Consider the following 16435-nt stretch of genomic DNA (forward strand, 5'->3'; position numbering starts at 1 on the left):
TAATCCTACCACAAACTCTGGGCAGTGAAAGAGGCTCAGCCCCATCGGTGAAAAATGCCTGTGTGATAAGCTGAATGGAATCCGTGAGCAGAATGACAATCAGCGATTCAGTCAGGGATGGGAACTTTCCTGACAGTAATTAGGGTATTGAAGGAACAGTGCGGCAGTTAGCAAGCAATGCTTCTCCCTCTTGTCCTGAAGGTCTGTGGGCCAGCATCACCTGGTCGGTGGCCAGCAGAAGTCTGCTGAAGTAACAGGGATTGAGGTCAATGTTGGCAGGTGCCTAGGGCAGCAAGGCCAAGTTCTGCTGTGTCTGTATGCACATGGTCTGTGAACCCAGGAGGACTTATAGTTCTAAGTAGTTGACAAAGATAAAGGAAGAATATTTTGTTGAAGATTACTTAAGTAAATTTCAGTGTATATAGATGAAGTTTCACTGGAACATTGTCCCAGTCATTTGTGCATTGTTTACAGCTGCATTTGGACCATAATAACAGGTGAGTAGTGTGGCATACAGTGTATGGACCAGAAACTTTATTAATATTTACTCTCTGGTCCATTACAGAAAATGTTTGCTAACCCCTGGCATAGAAGAACCCACACAGCTAGATTCCTTCTACTCTGACAGTCCAAGTTCAAGACTAGTTGTGCTTATCTTGACTACAGGAATTGCTAACTTGTTGCCTTTGCTTCTCTGAATCAATTTCTCTTATATCATACATACCAATCTATTTTTAAACAACTCCATTGAAGTACAATTGAAATGTTATTAAATTCACATATTTTATATGTACAATCCAATGGTTTTAGTAAGGGTACTACAATGTACATCCATCACCGCATTATAGTTTTAAAGCATTTCTGCTAGCTTAATAGGATTTGTCCTATACACTCAGGATTAATTCACATCTCCTAGGCCCACCACCAGTGTCTGGAAATCACTCACTTATTTCATCTCTATAGCTTTGCCTCTTCTGGGTATTTCATGTAAATAGAATCGTAGATTATGTGGCCAGAGAAATCTTTTTAAAGCAAGAATCAGATCATTTAACAACCTTGCTTCAAGTCCCTTCATAACTTTCTCAAGCACTTAGAATAAAATCCTAGTTCATTACCTTGACCCACAGGGACTCCAAAGTGTCCAGTCATGTTTCAGGCTACCTTTTCCCTTGCTCAGAGCCTTCTAACAGTAGGCTTGGGACCTTTAAATTGACTGTTGCCTCTGAATGGAATGCTCTCCCTTAGTTTTATCAAATGTATGATTTCTTCCTATCCTTCAGTTATTAGCGCAGATGTCATGTGAAATTGAAATCTCCCTAAAGGATGCTGTTGTAATTTTTCCACACATGATCAATGTGTCTGATCTGTTTTCCTGCTAGAGATATCAGATCCACGAGATGAGAGCCCTCATTTACCATATCCATTCACCATCATATACCAGGATCTGGTGCGATACCTGAAGTTTTGTTGAATGAGTGAGTTAATAAGTGAGTGAGTGAATGAGTGAATGAATCAATCAGTCTTTTATTATCCAGCTGGAGCTTTTAATAAAAATCTCCTAACTCCTTCCTTCTCTTTAGTCCATTCTCCTCACTAATGCCATCCAATAGGAATATAATGCAAGCTACACACACAATTAAAAAATTTCTAGTGGCCACTTTTGAAAACGAAAAACAAACAAGTACAATTAATTTTAAGAATAAAATTTTACTAACATAATATATCCAAAATACTACCATGTCAATGTGTATACAATATTAAAATTTATTAACGAGGTGTTTCCCTTCCTTTGCACTAAGTCTTCCAAAGCTGGTGTGTGTTCTGCACTGACAGCACTATTCAGCCACACTCCAACTGCCCCATTGCCACACAAGGCTGACGGCTGCCATGTTGGATAACACCACAGTATAAAATCAAGATGTTCCTCAGCCATAAAACTGCCTGAAAAACAGGCCAGGGTCCCTGCATCCAGATTGTACATTTTAGTTTGGGGAGAATATCAGTTACCTCAAAGACACTTTTCTCATATGTAAAATAGAGATTACAATTGCAGCCACTGCACTGGTTTGTCATGAGAACTGAATGGTCAAACTTGGATTATGGAAAGCATTTCATAAATGTACCTATTACCTGACTAGAAAGTCTGCACTCTGAACTTTTAGTTGTGTCCTGTGCAACATACCTGTCATGCTAGCAATAACATTCCCAGGTAAAGGCAGCAGAAATAAAAGGCACAACCATGGTCCTGCTTCTGTGGCTCCATAGCTGTGTGGCTTTGGGTCAGTTGCATAATCTCTCTGAGCCTCATTTTCTTCATACTCAAAAATTCCTCAAAGTAGTTGAACTCCCTTTGAACTTGAACATAACTTACAAATGTAAACCATTTTTATTATATAAATCTCTAGTATCCCGAGACAATCTATTAACCATACTAGGTCTCCAGTCCAAGATCCTAGAACTGAGAACCATCGCTCTTCCTTACTTTCCTCCTTCCTTAGCCTGAACTCTGTGGCCCTGTGAACATCACGCCCATCAACCTCACCTCCTGTCTCTTTCCAGGACAGGTTTCCATTTGGTTATCTACAATTCTAAAATCAAAAAGGCTCTGAAATTGGATGTTTTTTCATAGTCAATTGGCACTACAATTTGATCTGACCTGAATTCACAAACCCCAATCCAAATTGACAGTAGGATGTTTATTGTCTATTTTTGATACTTAGTATGGCTATTCTGTGCTTTGTTGCAGAAATAATCCCATTGTGATCACAAAGAACTGCCCTGAGACTAACAGGTTTATCATGTGGACTGTGGTATATGCAAAAACTGGTCTAAAATCTGAAAAATTCTGAAGAGGCATTACTAGTCCAAGGTCCTCAGAGAAGGCATTGTAACACCACCTTCCCTTGACTGACCCCAGTTCTGCCCTGCACTGAAGAAGTGCACTTGACTGTGCTGACTGGACTTTCCTTGAAAATGCTGAGCACTGACATCTGGAATTTGTACTGATGCCCTTGTGTCAGTCAGGACTTTTGTCTTCTGTAGTTGATGCTCTAACTTCTTGAGCTGTTGTGGAACCTGGAGAGACTATGCCCCTCAAGTAATTTATATGGTTTCCCCAGGAGCATATCCTCCATGTGCAAAGCAACCAATCAGAGCCATTCCTCCAACCATTTCTTCCTTTGAGCTCCTATACTCAAGGCCACTTTTGTCTAGCCCTCTCCACCTGAAGTCAGGCACCACACAATGAAAAGTAACCCCTACACTCAAAACCCACTGCAATGATTCAGACCAAATCCTCAGCCTGGTACCCATACCTTGTCTGTTCCTTCCTGAGGAAACCCTGCAAAAGCTCCTGACCATATTCATCCTGCTCTCTCTGCCTCCTGACTTACCTCATTTCTTCCCTCTGTCACCTTCTTCCATGCCCCCTGTTCTTAGTGCATTGTGAGTGATTATCTTCCTTTGTGAAGAAGACATTTATTTCTATGTCTGAACTTCTTAACATACCTTTTTAAAGTCATTCCTGAAGCCCTCAAAACAAAACACCCTCTCTCCTATCTCTATGACCTCCTCCACCAAACCTCCTCATTGTTGATGGCCTGGTCAGAGAAAATATATTTCTGTGCCCTCAACACTTGTGAGGCCTCCATGCTGCAGCAAGGCCATTGTCTGCCATTTTTCCTCTTCCTAAGAATAAACCTATTAGGCTCCCATCTTCTATCAACAATTTTACCCTCACTGAAAGCTCTTTTTCATGAGCATGAAAAGAGGCTGTTATTTTTTCTCACTGAAACAAAAACAAAACCCCAGTGTCCTTACATCCCTTACAGCTCCTTCTCCTTTTCTCTCTTTTCCTTTGTGGTGAAACTTCTCTGAGAAGTTGTTTCTACTCAATGTCCCCAGGTCTTCTCCTCCTCCTCTTACTCAAGCCCATGTCAATCAGACATGGCACTAGCACTGTCCCCAGGACTTCCACATGGTTTAACCTCCTCTCATGTGATAAATCAACAGCATTTGGTGTCATTAGCCAGTCATACCCTCCTTGGGCCACTCTCTGAGCTTGGTGTCCTCAATTCCATACTATCCTGATTTTCCTGCTCTTTTATTACCTGCTTGTGATCAGCCTCCTTTGCTGGTTCCTTCTCACCTCCCTGGTCTTTTGATGTGGTCAGGCCTAGTCCTTGGGTACCTATTTTCTCTTTGTGCTTGGTCACTAGATGATGACATTCTGTCTCATTGTTTTAAATGTTACCTCTATGATCTTGAATCAATAGATACAGAGCTGTAGGTATGGACACAAGTATAGTTATAGGTATAGATATATCTTTGGCCCTGAGCAGTGTCCTTAACTCCACATTCAACTACATACTGGAAGTATCCACCAAATATCTCATGCATTTCAGATTTAACGTGTGCAAAAATAAGATCATGCTTTCACTGTAAAACCCACCCTTCCTCTAATCTTCCATCTCAATTAATGATACCTACTCTCATCCAGGTGCTCAAATAAAAACCTTTGCAATCATCCTAGTTTCTTCCCTTATACTTCACATCCACTCCATCAGTAAGTAAACTGTCATTTCTGCTCTTAACATGTATCCCAGTTCCAAACACTTCTATTATGCCTGCTCCTATTACTCCACTCCAAACCACTCTAGCTTCTCATTTGGGTTGTGTCAATGCCTTATTGCTCCTGACTGATCTCCCTGATTCATTTTTTATTTTATCATTTTTACATTTACTCATATGTGTATACATTGTTTGAGTCACCTCCCCCTACCTCATCCTGCTTTTGGGCAGAACCTTTTCCATCTTCTTGTTCTCTGATTTTCTTGAAGAGAAAACATAACAGACAATAAGAAAGACATATCATTTTTGCTAGTTTTAAATAAAGACAGCTGTACAGCGAGATTCCTAGTGTTACTTCCATGAACATGTGTATTACAACTGGAATTGGTTCATCTCTACCAGACCTCTTCACTACTTCCCAGTCACCTTCTCATATTGGCCTCAACCAGTTTAAGATTACTTTATTTACTCCTCTACAGTGAGCATATCAACTGCTCTGTTCTTGTCCCTTTCAATGTATTATCAATACAGCAGTCAGTTCTCTATTCAAAATCCTGCAGTGACTTCCCATCTGCCACAGAATAATGACTCACAATGGCCTCTGGCCCTTTATGCCCTGGCCACTGTTACTTCTCTAATATCATCTCCTATTCTTTTTTTCTTCTGAGAACCTCCTTTGCCCTGCAGTGGCCTGAGGCTGACACGCTCAAAACCTGAGGACAGACTGCTGGGAGCATTTTCAGACCGGATGTGGGCGCAGGACTCAGGGCAATTGTCCTCTCAGGGGAAACACCTTACCTGTTGTCAGGTTCTGAGTCACATGGATGTCCATGCTCATTGTTGGGAGCTGGCAGATTGGGAACAATAACTGGTTCCCAGGAGTATCTGAGATGCAAGGTTATGAATGGGCTTTTGCTCCATTTGTGCAGATGGACAGGGATTTTCTCATGGATATAATTTTTCAGCTCTTTCTCTATCAATCATGCAGTTGCCTGAGACAGGGGGTGGATAAGTTTTGTTGGGGTAGGTACATATGGCTGCAAGATGAGTAGTGCTCAAGATGGCTGCAAAGCAGGCCATAGATCTTTCCTTAACATTTGTACCTTGCAGCTTGATGAAGACCTTTTATCAGGCGAGCAGTTGTTCATGGTCTTGGTTCCAAGAGGCTGTAAGCACTATCTCTACAACGCATCATATTCATATGCATCATGACCAGTTTTCCCAGTGTTGACCAACTTTGATTCATGCAGTGGTTTTGTTTGCCTTTGTGTAAGAAGGATTTTAAAGTGGGCTTATGTGCCAGTGGCTGATGGTGCCCAGCCCAAAATTCCTTCCACCTGCCTTGAGTTCTTCTGCACTTGAAGTACATTTCTCAGAGTGCTGACAGCACTCCACCTTCATTGGCTATGTCTCCTGCTTCTCTATCTGAGGGCTTCAGTATCATGGAGCTTGCTCAGTTGCCACATAGGGAAAATTGACAAGGCAGGGACCTAACATCCCAGTAGAAATGCTCAGCCATTGCAAAGAATAGACGCCAGTTGATAAATGCACAGATTCCTGCTGGCAGTTGGGATGATTCTTTAGTGTACTTCACATAGGTTCTCAGAAAACTCTTAACAGAATTGAGCCCAGTTGCTCATAAGGATTAGCTCCCTGGGGATCTGACCTTGAAAAGGCAGGTGTGCAAAGGACTCCATGCTGTTGCCATCTCTGAGATGCTATACTATCCCAAGGCAATTTACCTAAACCATGACCAAGTCCTTGTAAGAAGTCCTTTCATTAAAATCTCCTCAGGATCTCTAGTGTGACTATGACTCTTTTCCTACTTGGTCTCACTGTGGGATTGCTGAAGAAGCATGCCTGTGGGGAAGGAGCAGAGGGATCAGACTTTCATTGAGGGAATGCAGAAATATCCATCCCCACTCAGTGAACAGGGACCCTCATTCAACACCAAAGGTCACAATGAATTAGGAACTAAGAATCCAGGCTGTGGAATCAGGCTCCTTGCAATTCTGCTTCTATCACTTACTATCTCTGTGTCTTTGGGCATGTGACCAAACTTCTCTGAGTATCAGTGTTCCAATCTACAAAATGGGGTCAATGATAGGTTCCAAACTCAAGAGGTTTATTGTGAAGATTAAATGGGACAATTAGTGGAAAATGCTTAACAAAATATCTCTTCTATGTAAGTGCTTAGTAAACATTAGCTATTACTATTATTATTATGTCTGACAGAATTGAACTTGGGAGATACTTATTATGTCTAGGTTCAGAGACGAAGCAATATCATTGTTAGGCTTGGGAAGGTTTCTGAGCATGGATTTCTCTTCCGTTGCTCCATACAGACAGTGCCAAGTCTATGCTGACTTGGAGAAATTCTCAATTATTTACTGGGGCACATGGGCTCTAAGGTGGCCTTGATTTTATCTACTCCTGGAACATGCCTTCATGTAATCCCATCCCCTTGAGCACAGGCAAGATCTATGACTCATTTTTAACCAAGACAATATGGCAAAGGAGAATGGATGTCAATTTCATGACAACATAATTCAATTATGATATATTTGACATATTGTAAGAACTTTTATAAATGCCACAAGATACCCCAGCATAACAATAAAAAAATAAAACAAATGAAATAAAACATCCAACATATACATTTAAAAAATGGCAGCTTCCATCTTTCCCATATATTCTCCCCCACTTGCTTCAATGAAGCAGCCTCTTTCCAAGCACCAGGGGATAATGGGAGTCCTCTGTCAAGGAACCAAATTACTCCTAACTTGCTCTTGGAATTGCATTTTTCCTCCCTCAAGTTAAGACCACAGCTCCAGCTGACAACTTGATAATAGCCTTGTGAGACCCATAAACAGAGGACTCAGTGAAGTTGAGCCTGGAATTCTGATCCTTAACAATTAGGATAAGAAATTTGTGTTGTTTTTAGCTGCTACATTCATGGCAATAATATGCAGTAAGAGATAACAAAAAATATGTAATAGGATTCCAGTCACTCTGTGTTTCATTCTATAGCATTCACACTGTACTGGATCTAAGGGTAAAGGTTAATAAGAGTCTGCTTCTACTACCAGGAAACTCCCAGATTAGTGGTAGAAGTGATGGAGAGAAGACACACAAAGAAACCACTAATTACATCATGGAAACAAGAATGCTATGGTAGGTGTCTATGTAGGACACAATCGAGGCAAAAAATAAAATATGGTCTGAAGGATGAAGGTTTCAGGAAAGACTTCATTAAGGTACTTATGTCTTTGCAAAGTCTTTGGAGTAAGTGTTTTCTTGGTAAGGAATTGTATTATTAAGATAGAGTCTTATTGATTTATAGCCTGGTGTGGCTGGCGAGCTGTAGGTCTTCATGGGGGTAGAAGGGCACAGACTGTGTGTATGGGGGGGTGCTGTGGGTGGGAGGATGAGGATACGACATGTGGCTGGACAGATAAGGGTGTGGGGAGGATTGTATGTCCCAAGGAAAAGTTTAAAAGAATTTAAATTATAGGTGATGTAGAAGAAAGTTTACACAGTGAAGTGTTTGGACTTGTGTTTCTTAAAGACCATTATGGTCTTAAGAGATGTAAGGGATGGACTAGAAGGAAGAGACTAGAGTGAGAGAGAGCAGTTGGGAGACCAGGAAGGGTGCAAGTATGGCAAGAAGAGGACCTTGGAGAGAGCAACAAGGTAGAAGTGAGGGATGTGCATGGTGAGGGCAAAGGAGGGGTCAGGATTGACTTGCAGGCATCTGGCTTGGGGGGGCCTAGAAGGAGTAGAGTTGTGCAGGGTTGGACATGCAGGGTAGTGGATGGGTTCTTGGGGTGAGAGCAAATGCTATTAATATTTCTTAAATAAACAAGAGTTTCTTGAACTGAAGTGATGTTTTGGAAGCAATAAAAACAAATATTATAACAAACATCCAATATTTAGAGAGAGAGTTGGAAAACTGATCTGGGAAGGGATTATGACCACCAATATTTCAATTCACAGAGAAATATTCAGGATATGTTTTTGTTTGATGCATTTGAGTATATGCTGCTAACAGGGAGATGACACTTGCCAACACTGCAATTAAATTGATGCCTCATATATATTTGTAACTTTAGTGATTCTTAAGGAGAACTTTCTGGCTTCCTGATTTTTACCCCTGGACAATTCAATGCTGCAACAAGGAAATCTGTGGGATTAATCATGATACTCCTTTGGTGAGCAAAGTTATATATTCAATGCTTTTCCTCATGCTGACTGGTCATGAAGACTACATTTCCCAGTATCCTTTGCAGCTACATCAGTGCCATGTGACTAAATTTGGCAATAAAAATGGGAGTAGAAATGATGAGTCACTGTGAGACCTAGGCAGTTACAAGTTAGTATGGCTTTTCCATCTTCTTCTCTCCTGACTCTGTGACTAGAAGTGAAGGACTGCAGCATGTCAGGGCCCCTGATGGAAGTACCTCAAAACCTTTGGCACTGACATCATTTACCGTGGTCTGAGATTTAGGAAGGAAATGAACATGCTTTGATGTTTTAGGGTTTTTTTGATTTTGATATTCATAGGAGTTTTTTCCTGTTGCAGCAACCAATGTTATTTATCCTAAAAGTTGCAATATCATAGAGATATTTTGAAGTAACAGTTCTCTGTATAGTCATTTAAACTATTAATAAGTGGTGCAGTATTTATTTATTTATTTTAAGATAGAACATAAAAAATCAGGTAAGAATTGTTTGCATAATATTTATGGAAATCAACCTATTAAAGTTGTTCAAATATTGGACAGAGCCAGAATATAAATTACACATACAGTTTAAAAATTACAGGAAATCATATTATAAAGAGCACTAAAGGCCACTTGTGGAATAGTTGTGTTCCCCTGTAAGCCAGAATGTGAAGAAAGCCTACTCGTAGCATGGAGACAAATCCAGGGAGCAAGGCACCAGAATTCTATGCCATAAAAAGGGGTAAAAGAAAATACAACCCAAAATCAAATACAATGGATTCACATCATTGGAAACCTCAATTTGCTCTTCAGTGATTGGTGTTTTCCATCTCAGCTACATTAGAAAAAGGCAAAAAAAAAAAAAAAGAGTCATATTCCATGTGAAACAAGGGAGAGAACATTTTTGTCTTTAAAACAGGAAAGCTGGACAAATCTGATGAAATTCATTCATCCCTTCAAGGTGATTTTTCTTATGTGACCACAAAGCCACCATTACAAAAGATTCTGCAAGGGATCCTGCACACAGAAAGTGACACCCAACTTAACCATGAAAAGGCAGGCAGCACCAAACCACAGGATAAGAAAAAGCAAGACAGTAGAGAGTAACATCAAGTTAGGTACACACAATCAAACCTTCAAACAACTAAGATAACTAAATGGCAGGAATCACCACATACCTATCAGTACTAACACTTAATGTCAATGGACTTAATTCACCCATCAAAAGACACCGTTTGACAAAATGGATTAAAAAAGAAGATCCAACAATTTGTTGCTTACAGGAGACTCATCTCACCGACAGAAATAAGCATATGCTTAGGATGAAAGGCTGGAAGAAGATTTACCAAGCTAATGGCCCCCGAAAACAAGCAGGAGTAGCAATACTTATCTCTGACAAAGTAGACTTCAAACCTACATTGATCAAACGAGACAAAGAAGGACATTCCATACTAATAAAAGGGGAAATAGACCAAAAGGAAATAATAATCATCAATCTGTACGCACCCAATGTCAACGCACCCAATTTCATCAAACATACCCTAAAAGACCTAAAAGCATATATAAACGCCAACACAGTGGTTGTGGGAGACTTTAACACTCCATTATCATCAATAGATAGGTCATCCAAACAAAAACTCAATAAAGAAATCCAAGATCTAAAATATGCAATAGATCAAGTGGACCTAGTAGATGTCTATAGAACATTTCATCCAACCTCTACACAATATACATTCTTCTCAGCAGCCCATGGAACCTTCTCCAAAATAGATCATATCCTAGGGCACAAAGCAAGCCTCAGCAAATATAAGAAAATAGAAATAATACCGTGCATACTATCTGACCACAATGCAGTAAAAGTAGAACTCAACAACAAAAGTAAAGACAAAAAACATGCAAACAGCTGGAAACTAAATAACTCATTACTTAATGAAGAATGGATCATCGATGCAATAAAAGAGGAAATTAAAAAGTTCCTAGAAGTCAATGAAAATGAAAACACAACCTACCGGAACCTATGGGACACAGCTAAGGCAGTCTTGAGAGGAAAGTTTATAGCCATGAGTGCATATATTAAAAAGATTGAAAGATCCCAAATCAATGACCTAATGATACATCTCAAACTCCTAGAAAAACAAGAACAAGCAAATCCCAAAACAAATAGAAGGAGAGAAATAATAAAAATAAGAGCTGAAATCAATGAAATAGAAACCAAAAAAACCATACAAAGAATTAATGAAACAAAAAGTTGGTTCTTTGAAAAAATAAACAAGATCGATAGACCCCTGGCAAACCTGACTAAAATGAGGAGAGAAAAAACCCAAATTAGTAGAATCAGGAATGCAAAAGGGGAGATAACAACAAACACCATGGAAATCCAGGAAATCATCAGAGACTACTTTGAGAACCTATATTCAAATAAATTTGAAAATCTAAAAGAAATGGACAGATTTCTAGATACATATGATCATCCAAAACTGAACCAAGAGGAAATTAATCACCTGAATAGACCTATAACACAAAATGAAATTGAAGCAGCAATCAAGAGTCTCCCCAAAAAGAAAAGTCCAGGACCTGATGGATTCTCTGCTGAATTCTATCAGACCTTTAAAGAAGAACTGATACCAACCCTCCTTAAACTGTTCCATGAAATAGAAAGGGAAGGAAAACTGCCAAACACATTTTATGAAGCCAGTATTACACTTATCCCAAAACCAGGCAAAGACACCTCCAAAAAGGAGAACTATAGGCCAATCTCCTTAATGAACATTGATGCAAAAATCCTCAACAAAATAATGGCAAACCGAATTCAGCAACACATCAAAAAGATTATCCACCACGACCAGGTAGGCTTCATCCCAGGGATGCAGGGGTGGTTCAACATACGAAAATCAATAAACGTAATAAACCACATTAACAGAAGCAAAGACAAAAACCACTTGATCATCTCAATAGACGCAGAAAAAGCCTTTGATAAGATCCAACATCATTTCATGATAAAAGCTCTAAGAAAACTAGGAATAGAAGGAAAGTTCCTCAACATTATAAAAGCTATATATGACAAACCTACAGCCAGCATTATACTTAACGGAGAAAAATTAAAACCGTTCCCTCTAAAATCAGGAACCAGACAAGGATGCCCACTATCTCCACTCCTATTCAACATAGTACTGGAATTCCTAGCCAGAGCAATTAGGCAAGAAGAAGGAATAAAAGGAATACAAATAGGTAAAGAAACTGTCAAAATATCCCTATTTGCAGACGACATGATCCTATACCTTAAAGACCCAAAAAACTCTACTCAGAAGCTTCTAGACATCATCAATAGCTATAGCAAAGTAGCAGGATATAAAATCAACATAGAAAAATCATTAGCATTTCTATACACTAACAATGAGCAAACGGAAAAAGAATGTATGAAAACAATTCCATTTACAATAGCCTCAAAAAAAATCAAATACCTAGGTGTAAACCTAACAAAAGATGTGAAAGACCTCTACAAGGAAAACTATACACTTCTGAAGAAAGAGATTGAGGAAGACTATAGAAAGTGGAGAGATCTCCCATGCTCATGGATTGGTAGAATCAACATAGTAAAAATGTCGATACTCCCCAAAGTAATCTACATGTTTAATGCAATTCCCACCAAAATTCCAATGACATTCATTAAAGAGATTGAAAAATCTACTGTGAAATTTATATGGAAACACAAGAGGCCACGAATAGCCAAGGCAATACTCAGTCAAAAGAACAATGCAGGAGGTATCACAATACCTGACTTCAAACTATATTACAAAGCAATAACAATAAAAACAGCATGGTACTGGCACAAAAACAGACATGAAGACCAGTGGAACAGAATAGAGGATCCAGATATGAAGCCACACAACTATGAGCAACTTATCTTTGACAAAGGAGCTAAAAATATACGATGGAGAAATAGCAGCCTCTTCAACAAAAACTGCTGGGAAAACTGGTTAGCAGTCTGCAAAAAACTGAAACTAGATCCATGTATATCACCCTATACCAAGATTAACTCAAAATGGATCAAGGATCTTAATATCAGACCCCAAACTCTTAAGTTGATACAAGAAAGAGTAGGAAATACTCTGGAGTTAGTAGGTATAGGTAAAAACTTTCTCAATGAAACCCCAGCAGCACAGCAACTAAGAGATAGCATAGATAAATGGGACCTCATAAAACTAAAAAGCTTCTGTTCATCAAAAGAAATGGTCTCTAAACTGAAGAGAACACCCACAGAGTGGGAGAAAATATTTGCCAATTATACATCAGACAAAGGACTGATAACCAGAATATACAGGGAACTTAAAAAACTAAATTCTCCCAAAACTAATGAACCAATAAAGAAATGGGCATGTGAACTAAACAGAACTTTCTCAAAAGAAGAAATTCAAATGGCCAGAAAACACATGAAAAAATGCTCACCATCTCTAGCAATAAAGGAAATGCAAATTAAAACCACACTAAGATTCCACCTCACCCCTGTTAGAATAGCCATCATCAGCAACACCACCAACAACAGGTGTTGGCGAGGATGCGGGGAAAAAGGAACCCTTTTACACTGTTGGTGGGAATGTAGACTAGTACAACCACTCTGGAAAAAAATTTGGAGGCTACTTAAAAAGATGGACATCGATCTACCATTTGATCCAGCAATACCACTCTTGGGGATATACCCAAAAGACTGTTACTCCAGAGGCACCTGCACATCCATGTTTATTGCGGCACTATTCACAATAGCCAAGTTATGGAAACAGCCAAGATGTCCCAGCACTGACGAATGGATTAAGAAAATGTGGTATCTATACACAATGGAATTCTATGCAGCCATGAAGAAGAACGAAATGTTATCATTCGCTGGTAAATGGATGGAATTGGAGAACATCGTTCTGAGTGAGGTTAGCCTGGCTCAAAAGACCAAAAATCGTATGTTCTCCCTCATATGTGGACATTAGATCAAGGGCAAACACAACAAGGGGATTGGACTATGAGCACATGATAAAAGCGAGAGCACACAAGGGAGGGGTGAGGATAGGTAAGACACCTAAAAAACTAGCTAGCATTTGTTGCCCTTAACGCAGAGAAACTAAAGCAGATACCTTAAAGCAACTGAGGCCAATAGGAAAAGGGGACCAGGAACTAGAGAAAAGGTTAGATCAAAAAGAATTAACCTAGAAGGTAACACCCACACACAGGAAATCAATGTGAGTCAATGCCCTGTATAGCTATCCTTATCTCAACTAGCAAAACCCCTTGTTCCTTCCTATTATTGCTTATACTCTCTCTACAACAAAATTAGAGATAAGGGCAAAATAGTTTCTGCTGGGTATTGAGGGGGGGAGCGGGAGGGGGCGGAGTGGGTGGTAAGGGAGGGGGTGGGGGCAGGGGGGAGAAATGAACCAAGCCTTGTATGCACATATGAATAATAAAAGAAAAATGAAAAAAAAAAAAAAAAAAAAAAGACATCATCATCAAACCTAAGGTCATCAAAAAAAAAAAAAAAAAAAAACAAGGTGATTTTTCTGACAGGGCAGAGTCTACTTTACCTCCCCAATAGCACAATGCCTGATACTTGATAGAAAGACTGCCCCAGAGCTTGGACCTGGGCCTGCTACCTGAAATTTTCTCCCTCAGGAGAATGTTGGAAGGTGAAACTGACCTCTCCTCCCTAGGAAATGCATTCAGAAGAGTAAAGAAGGGCTCAATTAGCAGAACTGGTTGGCTTCCAGGTAGAACCTTGATCTTTTAATATTGAGAGAGACACAAATATTCTAAGCTTTTGATCTCCTAGAATATTTCTAAAGACTAACCTGTTTCTACAAGATTTCAAAGCCCTGAAATAAAGGTAGAGTCTAGAAACAAAGAGCAGAGTCAGCAGAGACTGGGCGATATTTGAACTCATTTGGTTAAAAACAATGACAGAAGATCCTTGGGGACAGAGGACAAAGGGCGCTTACAGGATTATCTACAGCCACCAAACTCCAAGAGCTAATGGATTCTAACATGAACCTGGTGAATAATATCTGTGGCATCATTTTTTGCCCCTGAGAGTTGGATTGTGAAACTGCTGAAAGGACAAGCTGAATAGCCAAGTGGAGCAGTCTCCAAGGAAATGGTGGGCCTGTGGTCATTTTGCTATAAAACTGACTGTACAGAAAAAGGTGAGGCATTTGGGGGGAACACAAGGAGAATTAGGGTGGGAGTGGTAACAGAATGAGTTTTGGAGGCCTAGGACTTTTAGTTAAAATCCCAGCTTTTCCTCTTGTAATAAGTGACCTTAGGCAAAGTCATGCCCCTCTCAGCTTCAGTTTCCTTATGTGTAAGATGGAGACAATAAGATCTCCCTCATGGATTTGTGATGAGGATGGCATAGTAAATAGAGAAAACTGTTCTGTCTCATGAAACTCATAGGGAGAGTTTAGGATAAGTTTCTATCCCCTTCCCTGACTTCAGACTTGTGGGCAAAGAAAAGAATGTAACACTGAAATAAAACATGCTCTCAGTTTTCATTATTCTTAGGTTTCAAATTGCAGTCCATATGACAAGTATAAGAGGAATTACAAAGGCATTCCTAAGCACTAGGCTAGGTTTTAACTGATTAATTGTAAATCATTTTTAGATTGTATAGATCCCATTTTTTTACTCTGGCAAAAATCATTTTTTTCTGTATTCGTTTTGGCAGCATATATACTAAAATTGGAAGGAGAAGATTAGCATGGTCCCCTGCCAAAGGATGACATGCAAATCCATGAAGTGTTCCATATAAAAAAATCATTGTTTCCCTCTGAAGTTGATTTAATCCCAGAAGAGAGCAATTTGGAGGAAGGAGACTTAGAATGACAATCTTTAAAATTAGTCAACTATTGCCATTCAAGAACTTGACTACCTTTTTTTTTTTTTAACTCTTTTACAAGCTTATAGTTCAGCATGACACTGGAGAGCTAGACATCCTACCACTGGGTTTAATAAGGACTTTTAGGGAATCCTACCAAATTCTGGGAAATCTACCCAAGCACAATCAAGTAGAAACTGACTATAGAGAATATTATGTGAGATATCAGAGGCTTGTCTTCTTAAAGTAATACCCTACTTACACAAACATAAGATGTCGTAATTTGAATTCTGTTTGCTTCTTTGTAGCTTTTGGTGGAGGCCCTAGAGTACCTGATTTATGACTTGGCAAGCTTGGAGATTGTCTGAAATAAATGGGAGGAATCAGGCTGTGCTCAGATGAGACCCAGTGCAAAGGGATACCTTTGGTAGAACTGGGAATTTGGGGTAACACAAATCTCCAAAGAAACCATATCCCATTTCCTTAAATCAAACACATAGAGAAATTCTGTTCAATTGGCCACTAGATGAGAATAAAATCTGAGGTATGATGAGCTGAATGAGTCTAAGTCATAGGCCAGAGAGGTGAAGCAGTCCAAGGATGATAGGACAAGGAGAGGATAAGGTAGGAGAATCCATGGCCAAGGGGTTGTTCTTTATTTCTTCCCTAAATGATACCCAACAGCAGCAGTTTTACTGGGCTTTTTGAAGACAGAAGGGGTTTGGATGAAGGAACATTATCATTTTTCAAAGACATGGGAGCCTCAGTCATATTCCAGAGATGGGATGAA

The 16435-nt window shown here is 39.5% G+C and overlaps 1 pseudogene; it reads left to right on the plus strand.

The window, feature by feature from the left end:
• The first annotated feature begins 15481 nt into the window (after positions 1–15481).
• On the plus strand, positions 15482–15581 carry LOC141422067 (U6 spliceosomal RNA; annotated as a pseudogene).
• Positions 15582–16435: the final 854 nt, after the last annotated feature.

This window comes from Castor canadensis, chromosome 3, assembly GCF_047511655.1.
Source record: "Castor canadensis chromosome 3, mCasCan1.hap1v2, whole genome shotgun sequence".
Classification (NCBI taxonomy): Eukaryota; Metazoa; Chordata; class Mammalia; order Rodentia; family Castoridae; genus Castor; species Castor canadensis.